The 16,847-nt window shown below is 38.4% G+C and overlaps 1 protein-coding gene across 2 annotated transcripts in view; it reads left to right on the forward strand.

Moving 5' to 3' along the window:
• The first annotated feature begins 305 nt into the window (after nt 1–305).
• The window catches only part of nAChRalpha4 (nicotinic acetylcholine receptor alpha4), a 389,540-nt gene continuing 372,998 nt past the window's right edge, over nt 306–16,847 (forward strand). For both annotated transcript variants that reach the window (XM_019041336.2, XM_019041335.2), the window contains exon 1: nt 306–453. The gene's annotated coding sequence lies outside the window, so the exon portion shown is untranslated. The remainder of the gene's footprint in view (nt 454–16,847) is intronic.

A 16,847-nucleotide genomic window follows, 5' to 3' on the forward strand; every position in this document is an offset into this window, starting at 1 on the left:
ATCGCAAATTCCTCACACATGCATCATCTTAATTTTCAGGTGCACCCTTTAAAGTCCACGATTGCGATGCGCCTTCCCGCGTGATAACTCCACACTGAAATTTCAGCGTCGAACCAACAGAATGCGTTCCCGGTAGTGGGAAATGAAGAAAATCTAGACGAATTCCTTCGAGCGCCCTCCGCTAGAGTGCGTTGTCGGTAGCAGGAGGTGATGAAAATGAAGGGTCTTTTGTCTCGTGCGCCCTCGGCTAGAGTTCGCTGGAGGTTGCGTTGCGCCCACAAAGCTCCCGCGTTCTCGGAGGCTGCGCCGGGCTCCAAGCTGTGCTTAATAATCATCCGATGATGAAATAGCGGGAAACACCCTCAGTGTTGAGTGCGTCGAGACCTTGGCGGTTCGCGGATTTGTGGCGTTACCTCTGTCGCGGTCATGTTCAAAAGCTCTTAACTCACGCAGGTAAGAGCAGGAGTTCCTTCCCTTTTACCTTTCAGCTTTTTCTGTATATTTACCCTTTTCAGATTTTGTATCAAATGATTCGCGCGAAAAATTAGTGTTTTCTTGAAAAATTTTGATGGGTGAATGTAAATGATGGTGAGTGCGTCTGCTACTTTCCGGGAATAAACGAATTTTTAAAGTGAGATTTACGGTGAATTTTAAGGCTGATTTAAAGTTATGCGTGGTGTGCCGAAGTGGATGTCTGACTGAAGAATTTGGAGTAAAAGGAAATGTTAGCTTTTATTTTTTTGCAAATAACTGAAATCTAGATGTCTGAGTAAGATTTTTGTGTTTTTTTCTTCTCCTTTTTGTCACACTTTTCAAATTACCTTTTTATTCAAATGCGACAACAGAGAAACCGAATGGATGAAATTGCCGGTTATGATATGAAATTATAAAAAATTATAGATTAATTATTTTTCCGTGTAAAATAATGCAATTTAGCCACATTCAGATATCATTTCAATCCCAGTTCCATGTGAATGCGTGATTTTAGGAAGTGAAAAAATAAAAAAGCTCTGCCAAAGCATCTTCGTGCTTAAAGGAGATATATTTTTTCTAATTTCTCCTCCTTCTGAAAAAAAGACGTGTCACTGTATACCAGTGAATTCAAACCATATTACAATCTGTTTAGTAGTATTTTTTGTTTGCTTTTTGTTTCAGTTCTAAAACTATATTTTAATAATTTGTGTATTTTTTCGATAGTACAATTTCGAAACCTATTCAACTGGATTTTCCAGAACTCTAAAATATGAATTCATATCAACCCGAGATTAAGCCACAATTAAAGGTTTTGGAGGTGTATGCCTCCATAATATTAAATATTAGATATCATATTCGATGCTTATTTTCCCACTCAAGAATATATTCACGAATTTGAAAGTTTGAGAGGAGGAAACGTTCAGCCACTTAACATAAAAATTTAAAACCAACTCTTTTTTAGGCAAAATGTGACTTGGCTCCTTTCCGCCTAACGCAGTTTATTTCATCTGCCAAATTCTCGCGACTGGCGGTAAATAACAAAGCCAACTTGTGTAAATCCAATTCTACCATCCGTCCAACCAAAGTCCGGTTACAACTTTTAATTCATCTTGTTAGTAGCGGTTCGTATCATTTCTCCTCAATTTAAAGTCCGAAATTTAATTCAATCGGAATTGTTACGGTCCTTCACTAACAAGCAATAAACAATGTGTTCTGCTTTCAACTTCCGTCAACTTTATTTGCTCGTAACATTCACGGAAGCTGCATTCCATGGACTAACAGTGAACGAAGCTCGATCGCAAAAATTCGTTTAGAAATTAACACAAGATTATTCCGCAGACTATAAAATTTAAATGGTTCTACAATTTGAGTGTAAAGCGTTTTTTCAAAAACATTTTCCGTGTGATATTCCGTAAATAATTGCCGCAAGAATCCGACTTTTCTGTGCTTTTTTTATGAACAACACCTGGAATATTAGATGAACAAATTAGATGAACAAACATATTGATGGCAAAATATCTATTACAATCTAGGTTTTAACTTAATCAAACCCCCTTTTCTCGCAACTAACGCAATCGAACAAAATCAAAACTAACGTATCCTTAACTATTTTAAACCCATGTAGAGGTTGCATATATTTTGATATACCGAGGGTTAAAAAACAATACCATCTAACTGGCAAAGACAAAAATGAGGTAGCGACTTCGCCGCAACCTGCAGTGTGAAATACGCATCTGATGATTTTAATGTTTCTTCCCACTTCTGTGGAGGAGCGCTGCAATCATTTTGTAATGTATGAAAGAAACGAGAAACCTAGCCTCAAAATTACAAAAATGTCGACATTTTCTCTTCGTCTTGCAAAATTGTCAGTTTGCAGATAGGCGCTATTGTTACTTAGCCACCCAAAATTATAACAAACAAAAATTGAAAGTATAGCAAAGTATGCTTGGAGGCAAGCAGATGCTCAATGTTGACGGCGCAGGGATACAACAATTCGTACTTGATGGATGTCCATGTTGCGTCTGCAAAATTGAAGGGACGATGGCTGGAAGCGCGTGAACTCGCAATGCCCCGCTCTACACTGCCAGTAAGGTTATTTTTTATTAGCCATCGAACTTCATATCTTGATTTTACTCTTTCCTGACCTTGTAATGATTTTTCACCGCTTCGATCACTTCTTGTTTTGAAATCTTATCGTTGCCTCACACGAGTATCTCTCAGATTGTATTGCGGGGTCTCTAGAACAGATTGTCTCCGGATGAAACACCCAAAAATCGTCACATTTTTATACAGAAAACGACAACGTTAGCCATCAATATTCTTCATATCTTAATTTTATTAATCTTAAGGTTGTAATAATTGGACCGCGTTAAACGAAAAGGAATCAAGCCACATCAGCTATTACCAAAGTTAACTGGGCAATTTAATGATTTACATGAAAACGGTTGTGCGGATTTTTCTGCAAACAATACACTGGGAATAAAACACATTGGATCTAGAGTCCAGACTCTTAAAAACATTGACAAGAAAAAATACTCTCGATTCAATCAGATTTAACCTTAAATCAAGAACCAAGCCTCTTAATTTGAGCGGATTTCCTTTTGATTGAAGCTTAAATCTGCTTGAATCAAGAGTCCTTTTTCTTGTCAATGTTTTCAAGAGTCTGGACTCTACATCCAATGTGTTTTTTTTTTTTTCAGTGAAAATTTTCTTCGTAGTCCGAAGCAAATTCCTGAAAATTTTCCACAGAATCCGGAAAAACATTCACTTGTAAAAATAATTAGTTAGGTTAGTATTTCAGTCTTTATTAATTAGTAATTCAGTTAAATTTGGCAATAGCTGATGTGGCTTAGTTCCTTTCAACTCAGCACGGTCCATATTGTCTCCGGATTAAACACCCAAAAGTCGTCATATTTTTATACAGAAAACGGCAAAGTTAGCAATCAATATACTTCATCTCTTAATTTTATCCATCTTAACGTTGTAATAATTGGACCGCGTTAAACAGAAAGGAACTAAGCCACATCATCTATTACCAAATTTACTTGGGCAATTTAATGATTTACATGAAAACGGTTGTGCGGATTTTTGTGCAAATTTCAATACATTTTCTGCGTAGTTCCAAGCAACTTCCTGAAAATTTTCAACAGAATCCGGAAAAACGCACACTTGTAAAAAGAATTGAATTGCTCCGTTAAATTTGGCAATAGCTGATGTGGATTAGATTCTTTCTGCATGGCACGGTCCATATTGTCTCCGGATGAAGCACCCAGAAATCGTCATTTTTGTATGCAGAAAACGGCAAAGTTAGCAATCAATATACTTCATCTCTTAATTTTATCCATCTTAACGTTGTAATAATTGGACCGCGTTAAACAGAAAGGAACTAAGCCACATCATGTATTACCAAATTTACTTGGGCAATTTAATGATTTACATGAAAACGGTTGTGCGGATTTTCGTTCAAATTTCAATACATTTTCTGCGTAGTTCCAAGCAACTTCCTGAAAATTTTCAACAGAATCCGGAAAAACGCACACTTGTAAAAAGAATTGAATTTCTCCGTTAAATTTGGCAATAGCTGATGTGGATTAGATTCTTTCTGCATGGCACGGTCCATATTGTCTCCGGATGAAGCACCCAGAAATCGTCATTTTTTTATGCAGAAAACGGCAACGTTAGTCGGAAATGGGTCTGACCGACAGTCGCTTAATATTTGACGACTACCAGCATTACGCATTCGACTCTTGAGAGCCTTTCACCTGTGTCTCCGCTACTTCCCTTTCTCTCGCTTCATCCCCTTTTCCCCTCGCCGCGCCTCCACACCATGTTTTATTTAGCAACACTTGTGCCCACATTATCCTTTCGCGCACAATAACTGCACTGCCATGCTTAGGAAGAACACCCTATGAAGCTACAAGCGTTGTCAAATCGATGGCGAAGGAACAATACCACATATCTTTAAACCAACGATTTATCAGGACGAAGAAGAAACCTCGCCATTTTTGTAATTTTAAGGTTGAATTTCTAATTATTTTATATAATACGGCGCACAGTGAAACACATAAAGACGGAGCGCTAAAAGCGAAAAATGAAGCTTCTTTTGAACCACCTCTACTATTGGCTAGAGGATTGGCGGCGAAATCGGGACAAGTTTGAAATTCAAATGTAGGGCGGGAACTGAATAAAATTGCGTAAACAAAAGTATTCTAGGTTGATTTGTGCTCAAATTCACTTACCCACATGTATTTTTTTAGCTGAAGGTTATTTTTGGTCCGTCATTATAGACCAATTAATTTCATTTGGGAGTAACGGTCATCCAGGACTGTAACGGCCTGTTTGAACCGGCAGGACCACCATGAGCAGAAGAAAAACCAACTTTATCTGAGATTACTGCCTGTTACCGAGCAAAAGTAGGTGTATTATAAAAATTCGATGTCCCAACTTTTTTAATATATTCGTTGTAGGCATCTAAGACACGTTTAGAAAAAGAAATGTGGAAAAACCAAGAGGACAAGTTCAAATCAAACCGTTTACCGCCATGAATTCCCGCACTCATTTACACACTCATACAAGCACCCAGCGCAGAACCAGGATGACCAGGATGCAGACCAGGAACCATCGCAGAACACAGAAATGAGGATGAAATTCCACGAAAAAAGGGGGACAAATTATGCGTTAATGCTCAAGAAAATTCAGTCCATGTTGGCGGAAATTTGGCCGCATTTGAAAACTCATACGACGTTTTTCCGCCACAGGGCAGATCTCGGCGCCGAAAGGGCTCGTAGGAGGAACGATCAAAGGCTGTTCCATCGTGTACGTCCAAGTCTTTGTTGCCTTTTAACGACATTCCCACTTATTCAGGGGTTTTTTTTTCTCCGTCTACACATATGTGACATAGGTGTGTATAGAGTGAAAAGACCCTGCTGAGCCTACGAGGCAATATCTTCAAAAGATAATTGCAATTTTTGCAGAGTCGGGCCCAAAAAATTGGATCTTCGATCGAAAACATTCTCTGGTGTCCTGAATAATAAGTTTTGAGTCGTATAGGCTAAATTTCGTCGGCTCTCTGACACGAGGGCGTATCTTAATATCCACGTGAATCCTGTCTTACATATAAACCCATTCTTTCTGGGGCTCTGGAGATCAAGAGATGCCCTCACTTCAGAGGGGCAACGATTTGTGCCAACAGAGAGCGTAAACTAGTATTCTACTCCGACACTTTTAATGCTTTGAACATTACAGATTGGAATTTAAATACTCATTTTTCTCCAAATTTATTTTTATTTTCACTAGAGACTTCCAGTTCCTGTGTCTCTGGCTCAGTTTGATAAGTTCGGGCCAGTGGCGTGACATGCTTCTCGATCTATCGATATTTCCCCATCAGAGCTGTGGTAAATAATCGATTTTTAAGGTGTTCGCTGCGAACACCCTGTTTATCGATAATTTTCCATAGGTTTAATTGGCAGATCAATTGATATATCGCAAAGCACGCCACGCCACTGGTTCGGGCGTTTATAGTCCCAATATGCTCAGCGTGAACTGCTGTATACGGTTTTTGAATCACTAACTATATGTTTTTATACGGACTAATGTTTTTTCCGTTGTCCGTCATACACGTCTGAGTTATATTGATTTTACTTTTCACTAAAAAAAAAATGTTGAATTCACTCCCTTCTCGCACATTTTTAAAATGAACATGGTATCCAACACAAAAGTGATAAATCATTTGATAGCGCAGAAATATTAGATGAATTGTCTGTTATCGAGAATCAAAATTAGATTCACGTTGATGGGTCGTGGGAACAACAAACTGAAATGCTGAGCACAAAATCAGCATTATTTATTAAGTAGGTAAATAGAGCGACTTCGTACTAGCGTTTCAGCATCATAATTAAAGATAAAAAATAATGTCCGTATATCGCGTCCTGATTGGCAACACTGCAGCAGTGTTACACGATTCATCCAGACTCCGAGGTTGGTCATAGTCAACGAGATTGTATATGTAAAACAGACAATCTTCCCGCACATTCAATTGCAACTATACAGTGTCATTGCAAGGAAACCAGATCGCCTGCTATTAGTGTGCATGCAACCCGGGTATCTCATAAATACGAATAGTTGTATTCAGGCGTTGCCATTAAAAAAGGTCGGGGCGCCTTCAATGTTTCCACATGTTAACCGATTATGTAGCATCGTTGCATTTTTCTTGACGTCGTCAGTTTTTCAATCAGTTCTTTCATTATGGTATCCTGTATTTTTCGGTCAGTTGGAAACAGTGTGGCCGAATTTGCCACGCTCCGGCAGCAGGAGTAAAATTTTGAAGCAAGTTGTGAGCATGGTGTTAAAAATTGAGAGGTCAGGAAAGCGTAAAATTCCCATCAAGTATATTTAATAGTATAGGCAACGTTTACATGGGCTTAATAAGCTTGAATATGTTAGATTGCGTTGGTTTAAATTAAACTGAAATATAAAACCCCAACTATCGCCATTCAATGTTTGACCGAGGCTGTGTAGAATTTCATTAATTTTTGCGAACTACCCTCTGTAAATTACGCGTTAGAATAAAAATAATTTGTGAGGCGGTAGCTAAATCAGCACTCAAGTCTCACCAAACACCATTCGAACATCAAACAATTCTACTTTTTAATTAAATTAAAAAATAATTCTAATTTCTGTCGATGGCTAAAGCGCAAAACCACGTATCTCCATCACAGTGTTTCAAAATTTTCGCTTTCAGTTTATTTTGTCAAATACAAACAAGCAACTTCGTAGCTCGAAATTTATACATAATGTTCTATCTGCAAAGATTAAAATACAAGAGAGTTTTTTTGAAAAAAAAGAACGTCGACTAGAATTCCAAAAAAAAGTAATGTTTGACAATTGGTCTGCAAACAGAGATACGTGATTTTGTACTTCAGACATCCATAATATCTTTTCCAATATGCATAGTATTTTTCGCAATTTTTCAAAAATAGATCAATAATGGATTATAAATCTTCTCTCTATGCTAGAATTCGTTGCTCCGGTAAATTTTCGAGTGTGATGTATATAATTCATATTTTGTTGAAAAGAAGCAAGCAACTTCATTGCTCGAAATTTATTCAGAATATCCTGTCTGCAAAGAAAAAAAGAAAAGAAAGTTTTCAACAAAAAAATACGTCAACTAGAATTCCAAAAAAAGTAAAATGTGACAATAAGTCTGCAAACTGAGATACAAGATTTTGCACTTCAGCCATCCATATTATCTTTTCCAATATCATACTGGAAAAAAAAAAAAAAAAAAAAAAAAAAAAAAAAAAAAAAAAAAAAAAACCACATTGGATTTAGAGTCTAGACTCTTGAAAACATTGACAAGAAAAAATACTCTCGATTCAATCGGATTTTTGCTTGAATCAAAACGAAATCCGCTTAAATTAAGAGGCTTGGTTCTTGATTTAAGCTAGATTCTGATTGAATCAAGAGTACTTTTTCTTGTCGATGTTTTTAAGAGTCTGAACTCTAGATCCAATGTGTTTTTTTTCCAGTGATGCATCGTATTTTTCGCAAATTTTTTCCAAAAAAGAGATCATGGAATATGAATCTTCTCTCCATGTAAGAACTCGACGCTCCGGTAAAAATTCAATTTTTGCGTGGGCGAATAAATCGTTGCGGGAAGAGCCGTAGCCCCTGATTCGCACCACTTCGCTTCTCGCAGCGAAGCGAGGGAAAATACAAAACGGACATCGCGAATTATTGTCGAAATTTTAAGGTGAGCCCTCGAAAATACGGCTTTAAAAGAGACCTGCGGCTCATGTTCAAACGTCAACACCGTGTTTTTTTGGCGTGCGTTTAGCAAACGAATCGAAGAAATCGCTCTCGCGAGCGGAAAAAATAATAACCGTCCGCGATCGGATTCGCAGATGAAAACAAATCATTCGGCATTATGGAAGCGGCGCACTGTGGATCGAGGCAATTCGGAAGGTCGTACATTAAATTTTTGACTAAAACTGCGAATTTTTATGTTTATTTCGTCGCATTTTAAATTTCAAGGAGTGCTCTTAGAAGCTAATGGAGATGTTGCATGCGTGAGGAATTTGCGATTTGACTATTATTTCTTACATAAAAGTTCGCGGAAACACGACGGTGCCTCTCTGGTTTTCTCTGAAATCAACTCCCAAGCTCAAAAAAAGTTCTCAAGTTGAGGCCAAAATGGAGGGGATATCCCACGCTGAGTCCACCTCTACATCAAGACAAACTCTCCATGCAAAGATAGGGAGCAAATACATTAGCAGGGTTGCCGTGTTTTCAGTTTTGGAGTCCCCAAATAAAGTGGCAGCCCTGTCAATGTATTTGCTCCCTATCTTTGCATGGAGAGTTTGTTTTGATGTAGAGGTGGACTCTCAGGGTAGGGTGGGATATCCCCTCCATTTTGGCCTCACTTTGAGAGCTTTTTTTGAGCTTGGGAGATGATTTCAGAGAAAACCAGTGGCACCATCGTGTTTCTCGCGAACTTTTACACAAGGAATAAAAGTCAAATGGCAAATTCCTCACACATGCAGCATCTCCATTTTAGAACCTCAATTTTTTTTTTATACGGAGTGATAAGCGTTTAAAGTTTCCGAATTTTTTCCGACCTTTCTGATTGACTCGATCCACCGTGCGGCGGAAAGAAGTCGCGGAATAATTTGTGTGGTCGAGCGGGCGCGCAATCGGATCAGATGTAATCCCGCAACTTGCATGGCTACCCCACGCGCCAGTGGCGTGGTGTGCTTTGCGATGTATCGATTCGACTGTCATTTACGTACGGAAAAGGATCGAGAAACAGGATGAACACCTTAATAATCGATTCTTTACCATGGCTTCAAATGGGAAAATATCGATAATCGAACGCCTCGCCACTGCCATGCGCAAATTTTTTCCGTGCGTTGTTAAACTGTCCAACAGCGAATTGTGCATGATCAAATCGATGGCTGAAGTCGTAAAATGCATCCTTCTAATTGTCACGTTGCCAGTAATCGTTGAATCTTTTAAGCAGAAAACCAAAACATATTCTGAGTTCTCTCACTCCTTATATTTTGAGACAGTGGGTAAAAGTCTCTTGCATCTGGAGCCCGGACTCTTAAAAATTTGATAAGGAAAATACTCTTGACTCAATCAGATTTTTGCTTGAATCAAACGAATATCCGCTTTAATTAAGCGGCTTTTTGGCTCTTGCTTTGAGAGAAAATCCGTTTGAATCAAGATTATGTTTTCTTGTCAAATTTTTGACGAGACTGGACTCTGGATCGAAGAGTCTTTTTTTCCATTGTTGACCAACTAACGGCAACCAAAGGGAGACTCTATACTATACTTAGATTATTTAATCCCCCTCAGTCTTCAACAACGACCCGTTTCAGCTGTTAGCACTCCATTTGCCGTTTGGCCACTTCGTCTATTAATTTGTCCATCAATTTCAAAAATGTCGTGCCCACTTCCGTGCCATGTAAAAACACCGTATATCCATTTGGACTTCTTAGAATTTATTTTGAAAAAATTCCTGTTTCGGGACACTTGCGGTAATTTTTCTTGTACTTTTTAAGAAGGAGTCAATAGTATTTTGTCTTGTCAATTTTTTAAGAGTCTGCGGATTATGAATATAAGGATTGTTTTAGTGATTATTTACTTCCTTTGCAAATCAAATCATATTTTTTTTCTTTTTTTTTGGGGGGGGGGGGGGTCAAATCGACTACGAGTCTTAACTCTGGATCCTGAAGAAAAAGATAACAGAGGAAACTCGTATAATACGAATAAACTCTCATATTATATGCCTCAATCTTACCATCCGCCACAGCTCCACCATCACGCCGCTGGAAAACTTTCGGGTGAACTGGAGGGGATCCAAGACTGCCATGCTAAGGAAGAACGCCGTATGAACCTTCAGGCGTTGCCAAATTTCCATTTCTAAAACACGAATTTCCTGATAAACTTAAAATATTTTTCTTCCAATTTTTCAGATTATGTTGTTTGCAATCTCACCGAACACTGAAAAAAAAAATCTCGGTGTATTTACTAAGGAGAGGGTAAAATTACCAAGAATTCAGAGTTCTATTTGATCCCAATTTTTTCTTGGTAAAATTACCATTCATAGAATTGGTAGTTTTACTGAGAAATCTCGGTAAAATTATTGAATTTTCTCGGTAATTTTACTAGGCCTTGGTGAAAACGCCAATATTTTTTATCGACTGTGGTAGAATTACCGAGATAAAATGACAAAGTTACCGGGAATTGATAACCAATAAAAGTGGTATTCTTACCTGGAAAAAACAGTAAAAATACCGGTTTTTAGGTAAGCTTACCAGTCTGTATTGGTAAAATTACCAATAATTGGTGAAAAAAAGTGAGATGGTAAAGGAACCAACGGATCTTGGTAAAAACGCCGAGAATTTTTTTTCACCGAAAGTTCCCGAAAATTTCAAGGAGGAACATTCATAACTTTCCTCAAAAATGAACATTTTATCGAAACAAATTTGGCAACTCTCGAATGTTCATACGGCATTCTTACTCAGCACAGGAGAAGAGGACTCGATCGTGGGAGTCTGAGTCAAGACGAGAGGGCGCCCGAATTAGCATTCATCCGGGAGGTCGCGCCCAGCTTTCGGGGGCTCTCGGCCCCAAGTTTGATCCTCCCCAACTTCCACGCGATTACTAATAGCCGAGGTGTTCCCGCATAAAAGTTCAAGCCAACCGATTCGGTAACCCACCGGCCCCGCGGAGCTTTGATGGATGGCGCAACTTTTGTTATTCATATTCGAAAAACATCAAAACACCCCCGCTGAATGCCCGCAAAAATTGATTTATGCTCCGAGGGGGTGGAAGGTGAACAGCGCGGCGCAAACGCTGAAAATGCATGAGCTCCGGGCGCCATTCTGCCGTGTTCAAGTAAAATGTCGTATGAACTTTCAGCCGTTGCCAAATTTCCAACACTGAAAAAAAATTCCCGGCGTTTTTACCAAGGTCCGTTGGCACCTTTACCATCTCACTTTTTTTTTACCAGTTATTGGTAATTCAAAATCAGCGAACATTGTAATGCAATGTCTGAAGGTAGTAGCACTAAATACATTGGAGTTTGTATTGTAGCCGAGTGCTAGAAATAATGCAAAAATGTTTTTAAAAAAACACTTACATTTTATTAACAATTTTATATCGAAGCTTTTCGAAGCGAACGCTTCATCGTCAGGGTCACAAAATCAATATCACAAAGGCCATTTTTGCATTCTTTCTAGCACTCGGCTACAATCCAAACTCCAATATTGGTAATTTTACCAAGACAGACTGGTAAGCATACCTAAAAACCGGTATTTTTACTTTTTTTTCAGGTAAGAATACCCCTTTTATTGGTAATCAATTCCCGGTAACTTTGCCATTTTATCTCGGTAATTCTACCACAGTCGATAAAAAATATTGGCGTTTTTACCAAGGTCAAGTAAAATTACCAAGAAAGTTCAATAATTTTACCGAGATTTCTCGGTAAAATTACCAATTCCATAAACGGTAATTTTACCAAGAAAAAACTGGGATCAAATAGAACCCTGAATTCTTAGTAGTTTTACCTTTTTCTTAGTAAATACACCGATATTTTTTTTCCAGTGAATGATAAAATACGAATTTCTTGGTGAACTTATGAATATTTTCCTTCCCATTTTCAGGTAATTTTGTTCGCAATTTCACATTAAGTTCCTTAAAGTTTCAAGGGAATCCATTCATAACTGTCCTCATTAGATCCACTGGAAAAAAAGTTGCTTGGATGTAAGGTCCAGACTCTTAAAAACATTGACGAGAAAAAATACTCTTGATTCAATCGGACTTATTGCTTGAATCAAAAGGAGATCCGCCTAAATGAGAGGCCTGGCTCTTATTCGATTCAAGAAAAAATCGTACTAAATCAAGAATATTTTTTCTTGTCAAAATTATTAAGATTCTGGACTCCAGATCCAAGCGACTTTTTTCCAGTGTACAATTTTTTGACTCTAATTGTGAATTTTGAAATTTCTCGGCTTTAATTTCCCCGCGAAATGGTGTGTATCCAACACCATTTCTCCATCTTGTTACGTGGCGTTTCGAGCCATTTTTTATTGTTTTTTTCTCGTTTTCTCAAAAATAAACAGGTTATAGAAAAAAATTCGGGAAACTCACGAATGTTCATACGGTGTTCTTCCTTCGAACGGCAGCATTGGTGGAAATACATTCATGAGTTTTCAGTGATTGTAAGCGGTGGCTTGGCGTTTTTTTGCGATATATCGATTGATTTGCCATTTAAGCCTATGGTAAAGAATCGATTATTGAGGTGTCCTCTGAGAACACCCCGTTTATCGATCCTTTTCCATAGGTTTAAATGGCATAACAATCGATTTATCGCAATTAACGCCACGCCACTGATTGTAAGATTACTTTCTCGTATTCTCCGAACACGGGGGCGTGGTGGAGTGGGGGGGGGGGGGGTTGTTGAAATGCAGAGTGTCTGTTGCGAGGATTCAGCATAAAATACGAATCCAACGATGGCACCCCCCCCCCCCTTTTCTTTCTCACTCCTGTTTTTATATTTGATTTATGCGACGCATCTACGATTCTGATTGACCAGTGATGCGGTTTTGAGGACTGGTGTAGCGGAAAATATATTCAAACCTCTATTAAGTACCCGGGGCGTATTTTATTTACTCAGCGGTGAAATTTCTCGAAGAGCCGCGTTCAAAAGCACAAATAAAAAAAGTTGTGAACCTTCAAACTTTTTATCTTTTTTTAATGTTGTACAAACATAACCTATAGAGAAGCGTGCGGCTTGCATTGCGATACATCGATTGACCTGCCTTTGGAAAAGGAACGATTAACAGGGTGTTCGCGACGAACACCTGAATAATCGATTCTTAATCACAGCTTCAAATGGGGAAATATCGATAATTATCGATATTTGATCGATAATTCGATTCTCGATAATCGATTTTCATCGATAATTATCGATTATAATCGATTATTCATGCCTAGCTTTTAGACAGCAAAAACGCGTATCGTGATTGCCGTGTTTCAAAACCTCGGCTGTTATTTCTTTCACCAAAAAATCTCGAAGCAACACTATAATGCTTGAAATTGTCTCAAAATATCATCTGCAGAGAATAAAAAACATTGAGACAGTTTTCAAGAAATAACGCTCTGTGGCGTTTTTTCTTAGCACCACAGAATAAGTGAGCAATGTAAGCATTGAGTCCAATACATTTGACTAGAGTACGTTTATAGGGTGTATGGTCACTGCGGTTACCACATCTATTTGGCTCAGTCATCTTGGGTTTATTGGAGCCTTTTTGGGCCCAAAAATGGCGGACACTATAAATAAAAATATAAATTCAAAATTACTCAAAATGTTGTTATATTTGCATAAAGCGTTGAGAACTTTACTTAAATGCATTATTACGACGTATTTACATACTTTTACGGCTGATCTAGTGCTATTTTTGAGGAAAATCATCTTCGATATCGTAAGGTTGGCAGCAAGTAAGGTTGGTGATAACCAGTTGATTCCCGTCAAAGTTGGCAGTGAATCCCCTTTTATTCTCAAAAATCAAAACAAAGCGCTGCCATTTTTGGGTCTTAAAGGTGATTTGATGGACGCCATATTTTGTGTCAGAACGACATGCGATATATCGCACCAATTGTTTCCATTTTTTTCCAATTTTGAGATCGCAATTCTGTTGTCAGGAGACTAAAGCACTCACTTACCAATTTTAACAAAGAAATTCAACGTAATAAAGGCGTGGTTTTTTCAGAGAGAAAAATCGCATTCGATACTGATATCGAAACTGCACTTGAATGCGATATTTTCTCTCTGAAAAAACCAAGCCTTTACTACGTTGAATTTCTTTGTTAAAATTGGTAAGTGAGTGCTTCAGTCTCCTGACAACAGAATCGCGATCTCAAAATTGGAGGAAAATGACGAGTAGCTGACAAAATGGAACCAATTGATGCGATGTACCGCATGCCGTTCTGACACAAAATATGGCGTCCATCGAGTCACCTTAAAGTACTCCACGGGGCCCAGTGGTCATACTCTCCCTACATAGGTATTCTACTTTGGACGCAATGCTATATTACCCCTTTATTCGACCCATGTCCTGATTAGCAGCAGACTGAGGGAAAAAAAGGATATAAACTTTAAATTCGTGTTTTCCCGAGGGAGGGGGCGAGAGGTGTAAGCTGTTCAGACGTTGCTCGAGTTAACATCCTGGTGTCAACTGGAAGTTGGGAGCTCGGCGGCGGTTGGCGAAGTTTTCGCGTGCACTTGACTTCAACACGCACGGAGCCCGACTTTAAAACTCGTATTCGCGCAGTCCTAGACTTCAGAGGATTTGCTCCGTCTGTTTACGCCCCTATGCACCTCACCTCGCTCGGGTGAAAATGTTGCTCCTCACTCCTGCCCTACGCGAAACGTTGCCCTCGCATTTCCGCGCAGCAAGGAATTACTTTGATTAAAAAGGGAAATGAAACAATCACTTCTCAGTTAACATTTTCAAACTTCAAAGAACAATTTTCAGACGTGACGAAATATCGTTGCGAATTCGAAGTGTGATTTTTAGCGCATCGACTGTGATTAATGTTACTCTGTGTGATCAAACGATTTTTAAGCACTGGAATACAGGAAATACTGCCGTGCTAATAAAGAATGTGGTATTAGTCTTTAGGCGTTGCCAAATTCCCCCCGATAAAATACGAATTTTCTGGGAGACTTGTGAATATTTTTCCTCCAATTTTTCAAAGAATTTTAGTCGCAATTTAATCTGATGTATCTGACAATTTCACGGCAAGGTGTTCGTAAATTTTCTCAAAAATAAATCTTTTATTCCGAATAATCTGGCAATCTACGAACGTTCATACGGCGTTTTTTCTTAGCACGGCAGAGTATATGACAATTAAAATAAAATTAATATAATTAAAATAGTTTTTTTTAATTGAAATATTTACAATAGAATAATAATTGAAAAACATTAAAAATTAAAAACAAAAATCGTCACTTAATATGAATAATTTGGAGGATTAATATTTATTGAGTAAAAACGTAAGTTCGAGTAAATGTAACCATACAGATGATGAAACTGCAGAAATTGCGTACCGCAGTTTGGCTTTGCGGACTTCCCGCCATACTTTATTTTCTACACGGAGAGCCACTGAACGTCATTATTTGAACATTTCAGTGATTATTCTTTTCCTTACAAAGAACATTCTCCCGAATTCTCATGCCATGATGTTGGATCAGTCTAATCTTTCCCGAATCTGAGCGACAGCTCATTAGCAGCGTAGAGTGAAAACATCGAGAGTTCACGCCTCGCACCAGCGCGCCTTCAATTTTGTAAACGCAACACGGACATCCATTAAGTACGTATAGTTGTATCTCTGCGCCGTCAACAACTTGCATCCCGTTTGTTACTTCATTCTCGCATTTTGTTCGTTTCCATTAGCCTTATAATTACAGATTTTCGATGGTGAGACTGCAGAAATGCGTAACTCGATTTGCGGCGTTGCAGACCTCCTGTAAAGCTTTAATTTCTGCGTGGATAACTACTGAATATCATTTATTGAAGGATTCAGTGCTTTCCTTTTCTTTGTAAATAATATTCGGTGAAAACTCCAAGCCATGATGATGGTCCGGTCTTTTTTAAAAAATTAAAATAGTAACGGAGATTTCGAAACATCGCAAGCGAGATACGTGATCACCTTGAAATAATGTTAATTTCGTTCGTCTTGAAAACGATGATATGTCTACACACGCGCTGAGAACGCAGAACTAGTCCATGTGTTAAACGTCCGTTTCCGACAAAATATTCTACTTTGCAGGTGAATGTTGTGGGAACTTTAAATTTGATTTCTTAAAACCTACTGACCAAGTGCACAGTGTTCCATACCTTGCAGCATTTATAATTAAAGAGTTAAACATCTCAGCCTACCATTATTCTGCAAAATTGTTTTATTTAATGCTAACTATAAGACCTTGTAGCAGCATAATGGTAGGGATATTGTAATTGTATTTGATTTTGTTTATAATATTTCCTCTCCAATATGATCGATTGCGTCATGTGCCAGAGCGCGCAGAGGGTACGTGTATTGCGATGTGAAATCCGCAATTTACCCCGCAGCATTTGGTGTCAAAAGGGCGCGAAATGCGACCACTTCTGTGCAGCCGCCCGCTGTGATCAAACAGCACACTCGATTATCCATCTCTAAAGCGATTGTTTGTATTCCACGACGTTTCTGTGAACTATTATTCGTTTTTATCGTCTCACTATTGGCTTTCGCTCGGCGAATACTCGTATACTTTTATTTTGAACTTTCCGAACTCTTTTCCACATTACCTTGCTAAACTGCCGTGTTGA

The sequence above is a fragment of the Bemisia tabaci genome, chromosome 9 (genome assembly GCF_918797505.1).
Source record: "Bemisia tabaci chromosome 9, PGI_BMITA_v3".
In the NCBI taxonomy this organism is placed as follows: Eukaryota; Metazoa; Arthropoda; class Insecta; order Hemiptera; family Aleyrodidae; genus Bemisia; species Bemisia tabaci.